The sequence below is a fragment of the Myotis brandtii genome, unplaced genomic scaffold, assembly GCF_000412655.1.
Source record: "Myotis brandtii unplaced genomic scaffold, ASM41265v1 scaffold654, whole genome shotgun sequence".
In the NCBI taxonomy this organism is placed as follows: domain Eukaryota; kingdom Metazoa; phylum Chordata; class Mammalia; order Chiroptera; family Vespertilionidae; genus Myotis; species Myotis brandtii.
The window spans coordinates 615519-626750 of record NW_005370538.1 but is presented as its reverse complement, the minus strand read 5'-3'; the positions used below and the strand labels follow the sequence as shown (position 1 = coordinate 626750).

At 41.7% G+C, this 11232-nt stretch overlaps 1 protein-coding gene and 1 pseudogene across 2 annotated transcripts in view; one reads left to right on the top strand and one right to left on the bottom strand.

Annotated features, from left to right (window-relative positions):
- The window catches only part of FGF13 (fibroblast growth factor 13), a 594651-nt gene that overhangs the window by 264360 nt on the left and 319059 nt on the right, over positions 1–11232 (top strand). The gene's annotated exons all lie outside the window — the stretch shown is intronic.
- LOC102256049 lies at positions 5867–6906 on the bottom strand (annotated as a pseudogene).

Here is an 11232-nt window from a genome sequence, read left to right as displayed (position 1 = left end):
ATGGGACTACATCAAAATAAAAAGCTTTTTCACAGCAAAAGAAACCATCAACAAAACAACAAGAAAATCCACTGCATGGGAGAACATATTTGCCAATGTTATCACCGATAAGGGGTTAATCTCCAACATTTACAGGGAACTCATACAACTTAACAAAAGGAAGATAAACAACTCAATCAAAAAATGGGCAATGGACCTAAAAGAAAGACTATTTTTCCTTCACTTATTTTTTTGTTTGTATGGCAAGAAAGTTCCAAGAGAAATTCAGAAACGTTAGCAAAGACTTTCTTTACAGAAGCTTTGGAAACTATTAGTGGGCTTGGATGCTTTAAACTTTCTTTCAGACAGATTGCTTTTAAAGAAAAAGGGCAGCAATAAATGTATTCTGAGCCATGTATGTCCCAGCTCTGCTGTCTAGGGAACTGAGAAGGAATGCAGCATGAGGGGCTAGGCTTTAATCTGGGGAATAGGAGAACAGGCAGAAGCCAGAAGGTTGGCCTAAATTACCATGTAGCAATAGAGTAGTGGGAGAGGATCCAAAGAACTGGAGTGGACCTCAAAGTTCTGGAAGCAGCCCTGACCAGTTTGGCTCAGTGGATAGAGCATCAGCCTGTGGAATCAAGGGTTTCAGGTTCGATTCCGGTCAGGGGCATGTACCTTGGTTGCGGGCACATCCCCGGTGGGGAGTGTGCAGGAGGCAGCTGATCGATGTTTCTAACTCTCTATCCCTCTCCCTTCCTCTCTGTAAAAAATCAATAAAATATATATATTTTTTTTTAAAAAAAAAAAGGTCTGGAAGCAGATTTGTGTGGAAGGCAATGGCTGCTCAGGGGGAAGGAGTGGGTCGAACCATCTGGTCCAGTACCCCTTTGCCTGGATCTCAATACTTTTTTTGGCCATTAGCTGCTTGCTGTCTAGGGAAGCTGTAGGAGGGAGTTGGGAGCTCTCTTAGGAGGAACCCTAAGAGACATCTGAGATCTCTGAGAGAACTGATGATTGATTTATAATTAGTGAATGAAGTTTGCAAAATGCTCAAGTAAATTTTCCATGGATTTTTTTGTATTTTCTTTATTTTTAAGGCCCAGAAGGGAAGGAATTATCTCAGTGGTAAGGTAGCCTTGCTCTCATTAATGAAGCAGTAGCTCACCTGGTTCAAGTACAGTATAAATAATGCTAACAGGAGAGCAGTGAGAGCATTCACTCAGGGTGGGTCTGGATTTAATCCTGGGGTGGAGGCATGTTGTTTCCATTAATTTATTTCCTCCTGGACTCTTACCTTTGCACCACAACTCAGAAACAAACTATTGAATCCTTTTGATCATTCAAGATTGGCAAAACCTGTCAAATCATATTAAATGTTAAGGATGATTTAAGCTACTTATTTAATGTTGTACTTGTTTTTGTTTGTTTTTCCTTCCTGCCCTGGTTATTGTTGTCATCCTGAGCAATTCGAATAATCATAGTTTTCACAAGTCTGATAGTAACCCAATGATCATTGAGGTTTCTAATTAGTTGAGGATTTTTCTGCGCAGGTACAAGAAAAGAAACTCATAATAAGGTCCTATGCCTAAAATGAGAAGGATGCTGTCTGTTACAAATGGGTTTTGCGATGTAATGAAACAGTGTTTGCAATTTATTGCTGTGGAATCGTAGCCTGGCTTTGAATGAGTTGTTATTGCTAGGGGCTTGTTTTCTCTTCATTCCAGGATAATATAAGAACAAAAAGCACATTCTGATGAAATGTCAGAGCCAAATACTGGGTGCAACCAGGGAAGGATGGGGATTCTCCCTTCCAGAGATGTATACAGGGCTCTTTCAGAAGTTCATTTTTCCCTGGATGTAGCCTGAGAACTATCCCCACTCTCCCCTAACCCCCACTGCCATTTTGAATGGGGACTTCAGGGCAAGACAGAACAGAGCCTGGGTGTGAGATTTCAAATCTGACACCTTTGCCATGACATAAATGCATGGGCTTAAATATAGCTGCACAACAGAATTACCTGGAAGCCTATTAAAACGCAGGATTGCCAAAATTTTGATACAGTGGGTGTGAGATGGGGTCTGGGAGTCTATATTTTTTACTCGCTCCTTTGCTTGCCCAATTTTTGTCAATTTGTGTTAATCCCTTACTCTAAATCAATTAAATAATTCTATGTTGATAGAAGAGGTTTCTAACTCAAATTCAGTTCCATTTTTCTTCCTTTCCTTTATATGGACAGCTGATTTGTTGATTAAATATGCCTTCAGAGCCCAAATCTCTGAAGTCGGTGTTCTGATTTCAGATCTGCCTCTGATTTGAAGAATGACCTTTAACATATTCTGGTTGAGTCATTCTCTGTCTTCTATGTGGACTTAACCACTCTTGTTTAGTATGCTAAATGCAAAGGGATAATGATTGTGAAAAGCTCAAAATGTAGCCCTGTGAACAATGTAGTGTCAGTAAATCATGTATACTCAGTACATGAAGGGGAAGACATCGGGGGGATGAAACTATCCATTCATTAACATTGGATTAATGAATCTCTGCTTGCCATCTTTGAGTGATTTAAAAGGAATTATAGATTTCTGGACTGAATTTGCCTAGATTACTATATTATATGTCTGTCCTAAACATTTGTATAAAATGTGCTATGCTGCTACTGGGATATACACAAAGACCAGTCTCCAAGAGAGTAGGAAGCTGTTTTCTTAGGGACTTGGGATGCTCACTCTCTTTTTTACCTTTTCTCAGGAAAGGAAAGTAGATGTTCAGTCAGGATCTGTGTTGGGAATTTATATATTGACTCAAGTCATGGAATTGTTCCTGAGTACCTTCTGAGGACACGGATCTTTTTCTAGGTGGTTATAATTCTGAATGTTTCAAGGCATATAGATATGAGGAATATGCTGTCTTGCTTTGAAGGTTTACAGTAATGGTTGAGAAATTTGGGGGAGATGTAAGTTATTAGTTGTCTGTGATACAGGATAAAATATTTGCTATGGAGTTCCAGAGCACCAAAGGGTCCCAGGATGTTGGGAGAATGAACAAATAATTCATGGTGGGAAACGAGAGTTAAGATGGACTTTGAAAATAGTCAGGATCTGACAGACAAAGGCATTCTCAATATAGAAAACAGCTAGAACCCTGGCCTATGTGGCTCAGTTGGTTGAGCATCATCCTGTGCACTAAAGGGTTGCCAGTTTGATTCCTGGTCAGGGCACATACCCAGATTGTGGGTTTAATATCCAGTAGGGGAGTGTACAGGAGGCAACTGATCAATGTTTTTCTTTCTCTCTCTATCTCTCTTCCTCTCTCTCTAAAATAAATAAAAACATATTTTAAAAAAGAAAACAAAAACAGCTAGCGCAATGGCCCAATGGTGGCTCAGGTACTATATGCTTGAAATTGTCTTCAAAATCTACTGAAAGATTTTTAGGCTGTCCTGGAAATGGGGTAATTTCCCCTTTCTTGGGATTGTTAGGCATCAGACATCTCAACAGCTGCCTTAGCATAAAAAATGCCGTGTGAGCTGTGGGAATGAATGAACAGCAGTAACCTTACAGTCATGGGGGCCAGTTATGACATACTGGTAGGGATCCAGCACTGGGAGACTTTACTGAAAGATACCTAGATGGTTAGGATAGCAAAGAAACCTGCCTCTCTCACAGTGTAAATGAAAAATCTTGGGATTTGCAATCAGACCAATTGGATTTCAATTTTGGTTCTGCCACTTACCCGTGTTATCTTAGAGTCTAGGACCTAGACAATCATCTATATATATGAAACCCCAACATGCAAATAGACCGAATGGCGGAACAACTGAACAACCAGTTCCTATGACATGCGATGATCAGCAGGGGGCACACGTGGAACATGGCGGGCATCAGCAGCAGGCAGCAGAGCGCAGAACAGGGTGGGTGTCAGCCATGGTGGAGCAGGTGAGCGGGAGCACCAGATCAAGGCGGGGTGCTGATCGCTGTCATTGCAGAGAGCCTCTGGTGGTTACTGAAAATACCCACGTGCTGCGGTCCCACCCGGTGCTTGCACCCACTGCTGGCGCCAACCTTGCTCACACCACAGCCGGCACCAGAGCTGCCGCTTGCACCCACTGCTGGTGCCTGGTACCAGCACCAATCACCTTTGAGGGCTTCTACACCTCCCCCTGCTCCTGAGGGGTGATTGGGGCAGCAGCCTCCCCTTGCACCTGCTGATGGCACCGGCCCCGCCCATGTGCGCTGCTGGCCCTGGCCCCAATTGCTCTGCACCATCAGCGGGTGCCAGTGGGGCTGGCACTATCAGCATGTGGGAGCGGCGGCTGTAGGAGCAGAGCTGTCTGCAGATAGGGGACCAGGAGCCATGGCGGGAGGTTCCGGGTGGACAGGAGCATGGAGGATGGGCTGAGACCTGCCCCTGTGCCCACAGCAACCTCAAGGCTCACAGTTCCTTTCAAGGTGCATGAATTCGTGCACTGCACACCTAGTTAAATATAATGGGTATAGTGTAATTGTTACAGCTGATACATTGTAAATGTTCAATAAATTAACTGCTTGAGTCATGTGTGTAGAGGCCAAGTTTCAAAGAACCATTGTAGATGCTCACCTGGGTTTCCATTGGACCATAGCTTATTTTTCTTGCTGTTTTATGAGATATTATGCCTCCTTCATAGTTCAGCTGGAGTTTTTTTGTTTGTTTGTTTGTTTTGTTTTGTTTTCGCTTTATCCAGGATCTGGATGTCCCTTTAGATGTTTCTGGTCTGGCAGAAAGACCATTCCTTCAGAACTTGCAGTGGCTTCCTCATTTGTGGATTCTTTCAGCTGATGCTTCTATCTTGCTATGCTTTGACACTCTGGCTCCTACTTGAACTTTCTAATCCTTCTGGCTTTGTCCTATATGTATGGGAATATGACCCCAACACTTCCATGGTACCAATGTCACCTCTAGGCCAAGCTTCTTGCATGTGGTAGATATTGTCAGCCAATCTTATGGATTGCTATTAGTCAAAGGTGACCAAATTGGACCTGAATTGGGGACTTGGTAACTAGCTTGGGGCCAACCTTAGTAATTGTTGACCTTGAACTGGACTCCTCAGACCTGGTGACTCCTGTCATATGATACCCCTTAGGCAAAGGCTTGATGAACTGTGGGTCATAGCTTGATCTTGTCTCAACACACTCTGAATAAGCTGGTGGTCCAGAATGGCTCCTTCAGGGTAGCCTAACACTCTTTGACTGCCTTGAGCTGTCCATGGGCTTCTGAACAGCTTCTAGACTCTATGATAGGCTGGGAATTTGGTGCTGTAGGACCTAAAATACAATAGCTTAATTTTGTTTAACTCAATGTTTCTCAAAATCATTAGATCACTTTAGCTCAAGGCAGATATTATAAAATAGTTTGTTATTAATCACACATTGTGGTAACAATATTAGCTGAAGATCCAAGATCAGGATGACTGTGACTCACAAGCAAATGCAGAATAATAGCAGCACCTGGTAGCTCTTGCACCAAGTGTCAGAACCCTGCAAAAAAGATTATAGCTTCCTCAGTACTCAGCCACTTTGGTTAGGGTGACTTGAAGTGCAGGTAATGTCCCAGCTCTTTAAATTGCCTAAATGTATTAATATTACCTCCCAAAATGCATTAGCAACTCAGAATGGTAGGGCTAAAGTCTCCTCTTTCATTCTCTGTCTCTTCTTTTTCCCCCCTGGGTACAGTGAACTTTACTGATGGTGCACAACAAGGTAAGGCTCCCTAAGCCCCTCCCCTTCTTCAGGGGGTCTGGGATGGAAACTGGTCAGGAGAATCTCAGAGGGATCGATCTGGGGCAAGGACTCCCCAGCAGGCGAGGGCCTCTCTTCCTCTTGCTGGGGCTGGTGGTCCAATGGGCTCTTACTCCTTTGAGGCTATGTCAACCATAAGGTCCACCACCCTGTTGCTGTAGCCAAATTCATTGTCATACCAGGAAATGAGCTTGACAAAGTGGTCATTGAGGGCAGTGCCAGCTCCAGCTTCAAATGTGGAGGAGTGCGTGTCACTGTTAAAGTCACAGGAGACAACCTGGTCCCCAGTATAGCCCAGGATGCCCTTGAGGGTACCCTCTAATGCCTGCTTCACTACCTTCTTGATGTCATCCTATTTGGCAGCTTTCTCCAGGCGGCATGTAATATCCACAACCCACACATTGGGGAAGGGGACACAGAAGGCCATGCCAGTGAGCTTCCCATTCAGCTCAGGGATGACCTTGCCCACAGCCTTGGCAGCGCCAGTAGAAGCAGGGATGATATTCTAGGCAGCTCCTTGGCCACCACACCACAGATTCCCAGAGGGACATCCACGGTCTTCTGGGTGGCGTTGATGGCATGGCGTTGGTGGTCATGAGTCCCTCCATGATGCCAAAGTTGTCATGGATGACCTTGGCCAGAGGGGCCAAGCAGTTGGTAGTGCAGGAGGCATTGCTGACAATCTTGAGGGAGTTGTCATACTAGTCACGGTTCACATCCATCACAAACATGGGGGCCTCCGCAGAAGGAGCAGAGATGATGACCCTCTTGGCTCCACCCTTCAAGTGAACCCCAGCCTTCTCCATGGTAGTAAAGACACCAGTAGACTCCACAACATATTCAGCACCAGCATCACCCCATTTGATGTTGGCTGGATCTCACTCCTGGAAGATGGAGATGGACTTTACATTGATGACAAGCTTCCCGTTCTCAATTTTGATTGTGCCTGTAAACTTGAAATGAGTAGAATCATTCTGGAACATGTAGACCATGTAATTGAGGTCAATGAAGGGGTCATTGATGGTGACAATATCCACTTTTCCAGAGTTAAAAGCAGCTCTGATGACGAGGCGCCCAATGCGGCCAAATCCATTCACTCTGACCTTCACCATCACCATCGTGTCTCAGGGTTGTGGCTGGCACTGTGCAGGAAGAGCAGCTGTCTGATGAACAGGAGGAATAGAGAGCCTCTGCCTCTTCTTTTATAGATGGGAAAGATAACGACCCAAAGAAGGAACTGTACCTGCCTCTAAAGTGACATAAACAATAAATGATAAAAATGGGATTCTAACACTGATCTTTTATATGATGTCAGTGTTCTGATTTGATATGCTTTAGATAATATTTGAAAAATATGGAAAATGATAAAGAAGGAAAAAACCACCTGTGATCCCATTTCACAGACAAATTCACTACTATTTGAGTGTAACATTATCTTCCTTTCTGTCTTCTCTCAATATTAAAACCCCGTGCTTTGGACCTCACACTCAATGCTTTCTCTAGCACATCAGGATGCCTTTTCTAATTAGCATCCTTATTTGATATTTGATAAATAATAGTTAAGTTTATAATTTTCAAAAGCAAGTACAGCTGTCAATCCCAAATATATGTGGCTCATTAAGAAATCAACCGAAGGACTTGCATGCATATAAGCATAACCAATGGACATAAGACACTGGGGGGTAGGGGAGGCTGGGGGAATGTCAAGGGGGTCGGAAAGGAGACATATGTAATACTCTTTGTAATACTTTAAGCAATAAAACAAAATTTAAAAAAATAAATAAAATGTTGCCATGTAAAAAAAAAAAAGAAAGAAAAGAAAAAAAAGAAAACAGGTGTAATAATGAGATCAGGAACAGATAAGATCGCCAGGATGGCCCAGAGCAGAAATCGCAATTGGTGCTCAACTCTCAGGGGAATTACTCCAAAGCACACCCCCACCCCATCTCCTGGCCTCAGGGAGCATGTGCATTGACAGATTCTATTTGAAGGTGGTCCTCTAGGTCTGTGCTCTTCCCAGATGGAAGGGAGCAGAAAATGAAAAGGCCACATGGAATACTTCCTACAGTTCTCTTAACGGTAGGAATGCAATGCCTAGGCCCCAGGGCATTGTGACAGCTCTGTCCAGTCTCCTATGGCTGAATTATTAGAACTCCAGCTGCAATCTGCATTTTAACTCCCTGTTCTGTTCCCAACCCACAGTCTTGTTATCAGTCTGCTAGGAAAAGAGGATAGGAGCTAGTGGAGAGGTGACTGTGGGAGACTGAGACAGTTCAGAATTTCCTTCCAGTAGATTCTGCCTTAATGGAAGTAATGATATAGCATCCTATGCACTGGGAGAGAGTAGATTCCCCCTTGCTCTTGCTCCCCTAGTTAAGCTGAGCTAAGAAGTTCCCCCAAGGCTTTTCCTAACAAAGGTATCCACATCTTGTTTACTTCACTGTCTGAACATAGTTCGTTGGGGAGGCAGAAGCTGACACTACTGTCCTAATTGACTTGAATCATAGGAAATAAGTAGGATGGAAAGCCATGTAGCCTCTTTGTTACACAGCACTTTACAGAAGCAGCCATCTATTCTTAGAATGGGGAAGCAAAAGGCAGCAGCTTACTCTTTAGGGATCAGCAGGTGGAATAATAATCTGCCAAATTTAACATTAAAGTTTTTGTAGCTGGGCTGCAAATGAGACTTTTTTTACCTGCCTCATTGTGATGTTGTCAGCATCATTGCATATCCATGAGCAACAAAAATATGAATGCTGCAAAAATGGGACATAGGATTGAAGGCCAAGGGAGCCTGCTAGACCAATTGCTTGAGCAATTGAATTAGAAAAAAATATATAGGTGGCCTAGTCACCAGGAACATTAAAACCTCAAGTCTCTGCTCAAATGTCACCCTTAGTGAGGTCTTCCCTGGCACTTATGTAAAGTAGCCCCTTTATTCTGCATTATTGTTCTTCCTTGCACACATTACTATCTGACAATATGCTTTTAATTGTTTATTAATTTTCTGTAATCCATAGATTATAGAAATGTAAGGCCCAAGGGAACAGGGACTTGCTTTTATTAAATTGTGTCCCCAAGGCCTAGAACAGTAACTAGCATATGGCAGATGCTCAGTAAATATATGTTAAATAAGTCAGTGGATTGTGTGAATGAATGAATCTAGTATTAACAAGACCAGTGAGTATACCAATGACAGAGACAACAATACCAGTTGATATTTATTGAAGGCTGTATATTAACCCATTTAGTTCCCACAGCAACTCTGTGATGGGCATTCTGTCTTTATCCCCATTTTGTAGTTAAGGAAAATTAGACATGGGTGACTTTGAGATCACAACATGATCACAGGCCTGGGGACACTCATTCCAGATATACCAGACTGAGCATTCATTTGATAATAATTTGAATTGGATTATTTGGAATTTTTTCCATGATTCTTACTCAAATCTGTAAAAGTCTTTCAGTAAAATGATCACATGAGCTGGATAAACTTCATTTGTATCTGTATATCTATGACATCCATGAACTTATCAAAAATCCAAACTGGCAGAGCAGAATATTCTTCATTGATCTGTGGCAGAAAGAGCAACATTCTGTGGCATATTTGGAGCTCAGTTGTGAAGCCATACCTGATAAAAAATGGTAGTTTCTTCCCTTGAAATTTTGGAGTAAAGATGAATGAACATTCTGACATGCTCTAATGTTGACTTTCTCCTGCTGGAGACATGACCTAGACAACCCTATTTATAGAGTTAAAGTGTTTTACAAAGCCAGAGCCTGTTAGGGCCTCTTAGTCACTTTTAAGTAATTTTTTCATGAAATTACAACTTATGTGTACTCTTCCTTCCCATATAAAATGCAACAAAAATATATTAGACCAAAAATGCACACTAACAGCAGTCCACTGAGCTCCCCAAGGGCAGTATATATTTATGTATATATATATTTTTATTTATTTCAGAGAGGAAGGGAGAGGGAAAGAGAGATAGAAACAGCAATGATGAGAGAGAATCATTGATCAACTGCCTCCTGCTTACCCCCTACTTGGGATCAAGCCCACAACATGGGCATGTGCCCTTGACTGGAACCAAACCTGAGATCCTTTAGTAAGCAGGCTGATGCTCTATCCACTGAGCCAAACCCTAGGGCTAAGCTGTTTTTAAATTTGTAGGGACTGGAAACTCACTGGGAACTATGTTTTATTTCTGTTTTTCTTGTTTACTATTTCCAGAAACAATAGAAGATCCACTCATACTAGCAGATTCTATGAAATTGAACTTAAAACCCATTCTTCCTATAACAAATAATGAAAAGTTCATTCAGTGTCTAATCCAGTTCTTGGGTTTGAATATTAATCATCAGGTGCTCCTCTTGTCTACATAAGACATAACTATTTTTTGGTTTGCTTATTCTTTTGATATTTAATTAAATGTGTTTCCTTAAACTAGGAGTGTTTTGTCAAATGTGGGGTCCTCAGGGGCATCTATAACTGATGTTATGTTCTTATTTAAGCATTTAGGTGATGCTGCATATATTTTGTGTTTTGTTTGAAATGTAGAGCCCATTCACAAATACATCCAGAATGCCTTCATAGATTACAAAAGCTGTTGCCTGGAAATATGTATGTATGGTATTTAAATATTTCTACCAAGATGTTTCTTATGCAGGGTTTTAATCATTGAATGATTTTCTATTCTTCCTCATTTTTCCTGCCTGCTTGTTTGCTAGTTGCATGGATAGAAATATAGGTAAGAAATAGAGATTCATTTTAGACTTTTTATTCCTTCTCCAAAAAACAGTTAAAAAGTTAGCAGATAGAAGATTCAAATGACTACTAAAAATATGATTGTGAGAGTATCTGTGGAAAAGAAGTTGCAGGATTGATTGAATCCTGTTAGGAAAGGAGGGATGGTTTCATTCAGAGAACTAGGAGCAGATCAGATGAAAATGAGATTGATTTACCTACCGTAATAAGTGACACATTCCCTTAGTTTGTTTTTCAGCCAATGTGCCACATGAAGAACCTTTGTGTGTGTGACATAAAACAGGTGATGCATGTATACCTTGGTATAGTCATCAATTAATGTCAACTGCCATACCCTAGGGCAAGCATGTCAAACTTGCAGCCCGTGGGCCACATGCGGCCCACAACAAATATTTTTGTGGCCCAGCCAATATAATGGTATGTAAGAAACATTTTAATAAAAATTTTGTAACTTAATTTTTACAATATCCTGTTATACATAATTATTAATAACAAACTATAATGTTTGCTAATGACTGAATACTATAATCGTGTTGCAGTCATTTCCCTTATGTGCCTTGTGTGCAGGTGCACCATTTCTCTCCATTAATACTAGCAGCGAATATTTTAGCAGCCGATAGTTACATCATTAGTCTTGGACTGACTTGATTGGTGTGTGCAACAGGAAATATTTCGCTTTTGGAGAACAAGAAAAATAGGTTTATTTG